At 47.4% G+C, this 6,000-nt stretch overlaps 1 protein-coding gene across 3 annotated transcripts in view; it reads right to left on the minus strand.

The window, feature by feature from the left end:
- The window catches only part of CGNL1 (cingulin like 1), a 169,612-nt gene extending 165,824 nt beyond the window's left edge, over nucleotides 1-3,788 (minus strand). The window contains exon 1 of one of the 3 annotated variants that reach the window (XM_055537840.1): nucleotides 3,686-3,788. The gene's annotated coding sequence lies outside the window, so the exon portion shown is untranslated. Of the gene's footprint in view, nucleotides 1-3,161; nucleotides 3,295-3,685 lie in introns of those variants that run through there. The other 2 variants (XM_055537835.1, XM_055537837.1) reach the window with 2 other exon arrangements.
- Between the last annotated feature and the right edge of the window lie 2,212 nt (nucleotides 3,789-6,000).

Here is a 6,000-nt window from a genome sequence, read left to right on the forward strand (position 1 = left end):
AATCCCCTTTTTATTTTTTTTCCACTTTCAGGATTTTCATGGCATAATTTGTTTCTTGATAGCAGCAATGTCATGTGACAGAATAAAGTAAGTACTTGGACATTCAGGGGAAATTACCCAATTTTAAATTCCCCTTGAACTTTGTTTTTCTTCTCTGATGCCAACCTCTCAGCCAGTTCACTGCCCTTTAGTGCCAGGATCAGAGGAGGAAAAGAAAGAAAAAGCACAAAATCAGTTGAGTTTTTTAAAAGTGTCAATGGCATCTCTTAGATATATGGGTTGTGGTGGGTGGGGGGGCCATTGAGGAAGTTAAGGAGGCCATTAAATTCTTTAACGACCTCCTACCCCATGGCACAAGCAAATTAACTGTCCCTACTTGAAGGGAAAAGAAAAAAGAAGCTAATAGGGCAGTCTATTCCTAACACAAATCAAAGATCACTCTTCCGAAATGACACATATCCTTTCTCTAAATAAAGAAGACCCTCACTACCTCTTTCTTCACTTACTTTCTTCTAATCTCTAGAATATCAGAGCTGCTACTCCAAAGGGAGAAATGTTTACATAAATCTGTTTAGGTCCATATTTACATATACTTTTTCTTTTTTTCCAGAATGTACCATTATAGTCAGTTTATGGCTGTTCGGGTGCAATTTTGCAGACACTAAGACTGCAACAGTATCCTCAAATGAACATCCCCACCCCCCCCCAAATGGAGACAAGATTAGTAAGTTAAACCAGTCAATAACATGGCTTCATTTTGTTGGCCTGGTCCAAAAAAAAAAAAAAAAATCCAACAGTAGGAAAACACTTTCCATATGGTCCTTTTCCCCCAAAGGTTGAGGTTTCGGGTCAGGGGCCACCCTGTGAGACTATGCACTCCACATAACCTCTATTCTCAAGACAAGACAATTAAGCCGGCTGCCACAGTGTCCCCACTTGCTGCAAATGAACAGTGATAGGAGCAGAGATAGGAGCAGAGCATGGTGGTGGAAGAAGGTGGGAAAAAGAGAAAAAACAATGCTACAGTTTGTATTTTTCAAAATGAATGCTCTTTTGACTCACGTTAGGAAACCAGAAATGAACACAAACTTTCCCCCAACTCTGGAGGGCATTATCTTAAAAGGATGTCACACCACTACAAATACAAATGTAATATAGAGGGACAGTGCCTAAGAAAAAAATAAAATCCACTGGTTTGTGGCCAGGTAGCAGACAGGTGGGAATCTCATACAAACATCATACTTAGGTACCACAGTAAATTAACCAAGATCCCAGGAGACTGTCACAATAACAAACACACTTTAAGAAAACAGATGCTCAAATGCAGTCAATGTATACATATATTCAATATTTCCTTAGTCCTATTTCCCTATCATTTTTACAATCATTCGACAAGTGGTGAAGGTCTCACCTCAGATGTATCATGCTACTGTAGGCACCAATTCCCTAACTCAGTTATTATTCCATCAACAAGAAATATACAGTTATTACTTATATCTGCTGAGCTTAATCACATACTGGGAATAAACCCAATCTACACAATGAAGCCTAACACACATATTAACACCATGTCAACTACAAAATACGGATCTTGTGTTCTTAAAAGATTTCCCCACATTTATGCAGAATCATTATCTGTGCCAGAGGATCTCCAAAAGCTGACAGATTCTTAAATTATGTTTCTTCCTTTTAATCTGAAATCCTTTCCAAACAGGACAAGTCAAACTGTCACTTAGTTTCCCTGAATAAGACAACCCTGCTGACTCTTGCAAGGACTTCATGACTTTAATCCCTACACTCCCATCTCCTTGGCAGAAAGTGGACTAGCAGTATTTTCTGTTAACAGAGGGGCAGAAGCAAAGGGAACTCCAGAAAAAGGCACCATCTGCAGTTTAAAGTCGGAAAGCACCAACCCACAGGCTCTTCAGGTAGAGGGGTGGTTTACAGAAGACGGAATCAAGAGCAGCTGAGAAGACCTCCTCTAGTAGTGCAAGGAGAAGGCAATGGCCCCCACTCCAGTACTCCTGCCTGGAAAATCCCATGGACGGAGGAGCCTGGTAGGCTGCAGTCCATGGGGTCGCTAAGAGTCGGACACGACTGAGCGACTTCACTTTGACTTTTCACTTTCATGCATTGGAGAAGGAAATGGCAACCCACTCCAGTGTTCTTGCCTAGAGAATCCCGGGGAGGGGGGGGGAGGGGGGAGCCTAGTGGGCTGCAGTCTATGCGGTCGCACAGAGTCGGACACGACTGAAGCGACTTAGCAGCAGCAGTAGCAGCAGCAGTAGTAGTGCAAAAAGCACGCCCCCAAAGCACATTAGAATCACCTGGCGTTTTAAACGCCATTGTTCAGGCTGCGCCCCAGCTCAGGATCTCTAGAGGTGGGAGAGAGGCACAGCCCTTTTTCAAAACTCTCCAGATGTGCAGTCAACTTTGAGAACCAATACCCCAAAGAATTCCCAACGTGTTTTGAACAGCGCGTTGCGAGCAGCGTTGGAAAGGTACGGCAGCCTTGGGGTGAAGGGGTATGCACCGAGTAAATATACAAAGTTTTAAAAATCCTGTGTAACTAACTCCAGCATGACAGCCAAGCACCTGTGAAGAGGCCAAACAGTGATGCAACTTGGAAAAGTCCCTTGGAAAGCTAGGATATGTGCTGTACGCGAAGCGGGGGCTTTCAGGACGACCTGCCTGGACCGGGAACGCCAGGGAGAGGGAGACGCCCACCCGCCCTTTCTTTTCGAGGGATGGTTGGGACCAGCACGCCCCGAAATAAAGGAAAAACAGGGTCGGACAGGGACAGAGGTGCTCGTTTGGGTCCGGGAGGAATCCTAGCTCACTCGCAGCTGTCACTCAAGACCGAGGGTCGAGGCAGGGGGTGCTAAGGCTGCCAGGCGCCCTTCGCTGCCTGGCGGTTCCGGAGCCTCTCCCTCGCCCGGGGCCCCAACGCGGGCCCCCCCAGGAACCGGACCATCTGTGCTGCACGCCTCCCAGCCAGGCGCGCGCGCGGGAGCCTGGAGCGCACCTTCCAGCCCCAAGGGAGACGCTGCACAAAGTGAGCGGCGGGGGGGCTCTGACGGCGGACCCGAGCCCCTCCGGGTCCCGCCGCCCATGGCGACCCCTCGGCCCCTGATCCCCGCACCCGCTCTCGGCTCACTTACCGCTGCCTACCAGGTCCCGCTCCCGCCGCCTCCAGCACAGCCCAGCTCGAGTGCAGAGTCCGCGGCGCCGCCTAGAGGCCGGGCGAACCCGGGCCCCGCCCCACACGCCTGCCCGCCCCCGGGGAGGAGGGGCCGGCGCCCCCTTGCCTCATTCCCGGCTGGTCCGTTTAGGACTCTGCAGCCGCCAGGCGCGCCCTCCCGGCCCTCCAGGTTCCCCTTGAGCCGCCCCGGCCCTCGGGACACGTCTCCCCGAACCCCGACACCGCCCCTCCTCGGCTCGGCCCGGGACGCGCCCGCCCCTCCGCCAGCACCTCTTCCCCACCCCACCACGTCGGGCCTCACACTCCTCTCCAACAACTCTTTCTCCTCACCCTTCCCCGGATCGGAATGTCCCCCCACCTCCCCTCCGCCTTCCCCGTACTTTTCGCCTTGAGCCTCGGCCGTACCAAATTCCTGGGAGCCTTGCCTGTTTCGCACCCCCGATTCCCCTTCTGTCCCTTGCCCACGGCCCCTTTTCTCCCTACCCTTCCAGGCAGCCTTTTCCTCCCGACCTAGTCAGAAACTTTAATGTATAACTTTTCTCCTACCACAGCCAGATCTACAAGTATTTGCTGAGCACCTATTAAGTCTAGAAATACTGATGGAGAGGTCGCCAAGAATAAATGCCCGTCCCTGTTAGAGAGGCCACACAGCTGACGGCAGTAGAACTGGGATTAGCAGTCAGATTTCTGGTGCGTTGTTGAGGCCCGTTCCATGGGAAACTGCAGAATGACGCTAACCAGCTGTGGGAGTTTGAGCAAAAAACGTTTTCTCATCTGTGAAATAGGAGGATACCCACTCCACCATGTTGTGAAGATTACCTAAGAAAACAGATATGGAATAGCATACCAAACCTGTGCTTAATAAGTAATGTATGTTGACATATGGAATGAATAGACACTTTATAGCAAAAATACAAACAATCTGATTTTTAAATGGGCAGAGAATCTGAATAGACATTTTTCCATAGAAGATGTACAGATGGTCCACAGGGAGGTGAAAAGGTATTCAACATCACCAACCATCAGGGAAATGCAAATCAAAACCACAATGAGTTATCACCTCACATCTGTTCCGAATAGGTGTGAAAAGGATAAGAGATAACAAGTATAGGTAAGGCTATGGGGATGTAAGTTGGTGCCACCACTATGGAAAACAGTATGAAGATTCCCCCTAAATTAAAAATTGAACTACCATAAAATCCAACAATTCCACTTCTAGGTATTTATTCAAAGAATGAAAATACTAACTTGAAAAGATTTCAGTTCAGTTCAGTCGCTCAGTCGTGTCCAACTCTTCGCGACCCCATGAATCGCAGCACGCCAGGCCTCCCTGTCCATCACCAACTCCAGGAGTTCACTCAGACTCACGTCCATCGAGTCAGTGATGCCATCCAGCCATCTCATCCTCTGTCGTCCCCTTCTCCTCTTGCCCCCAATCCCTCCCAGCATCAGTCTTTTCCAAGGAGTCAACTCTTCGCATGAGGTGGCCAAAGTACTGGAGTTTCAGCTTCAGCATCATTCCCTCCAAAGAAATCCCAGGGCTGATCTCCTTCCGAATGGACTGGTTGGATCTCCTTGCAGTCCAAGGGACTCTCAAGAGTCTTCTCCAACACCACACTTCAAAAGCATCAACTCTTCGGTGCTCAGCCTTCTTCACAGTCCAAGTCTCACATCCATACATGACCACAGGAAAAACCATAGCCTTGACTAGACGGACCTTTGTTAACAAAGTAATGTCTCTGCTTCTGAATATGCTATCTAGGTTGGTCATAACTTTCCTTCCAAGGAGTACACGTCTTTTAATTTCATGGCTGCAGTCACCATCTGTAGTGATTTTGGAGCCCAGAAAAATAAAGTCTGACACTGTTTCCACTGTCTCCCCATCTATTTCCCATGAAGTGATGGGACCAGATGCCATGATCTTCGTTTTCTGAATGTTGAGCTTTAAGCCAACTTTTTCACTCTGCTCTTTCACTTTCATCAAGAGGCTTTTGAGTTCCTCTTCACTTTCTGCCATAAGGGTGGTGTCATCTGCATATCTGAGGTTATTGATATTTCTTCCAGCAATCTTGATTCCAGCTTGTGTTTCTTCCAGCCCAGCGTTTCTCATGATGTACTCTGCATATAAGTTAAATAAGCAGGGTGACAATATACAGCCTTGACGTACTCCTTTTCCTATGTACCCCCAGTGTCACTGCAGAATTATTTACAGTAGCCAAGCTGTGGAAGGAACCTGAATGTCCTTGATGGATGAATGGCTAAAGAAAATGTGATTAAAACATACAATGGAGTATCATTCAACTGTAAAAAGAGAAGGAAATCCTGACATTTGCAACAACATGAATGGACTTTGAGGGCATTATGCTAAGTGAAATTAAGTCAGAGAAAAAGAAGCACTGTATGATTTCTCTTGTATGTGAACCTAAAAAACTAACTAAAAAGCAAGCTCATATATACAGAGAACAGATTGGTGGTTACTGGGTGGCAGAACTGAGAGGTGGTTGAAAAGGATGAAGGGGGGGTGAAAGGAATAAAAAGTACAAACTTTCAGTCATAAAATAAGTCATGGGATGTAATGTAGAGCATGATGACTATAGTTAACAATACTGGATTACATATTTGAGTGCCAAAGAACTGATGTTTTTGAACTGTGGTGTTGGAGAAGACTCTTGAGAGTCTCTTGGACTGCAAGGAGATCAAATCAGTCCATCCTAAAGGAAATCAACCCTGAGTCTTCATTGGAAGGACTGATGCTGAAGCTCCAATACTTTGGCCACCTGATGCAAAGAGCAAACTCA

The sequence above is a fragment of the Bubalus kerabau genome, chromosome 10 (genome assembly GCF_029407905.1).
Source record: "Bubalus kerabau isolate K-KA32 ecotype Philippines breed swamp buffalo chromosome 10, PCC_UOA_SB_1v2, whole genome shotgun sequence".
In the NCBI taxonomy this organism is placed as follows: domain Eukaryota; kingdom Metazoa; phylum Chordata; class Mammalia; order Artiodactyla; family Bovidae; genus Bubalus; species Bubalus kerabau.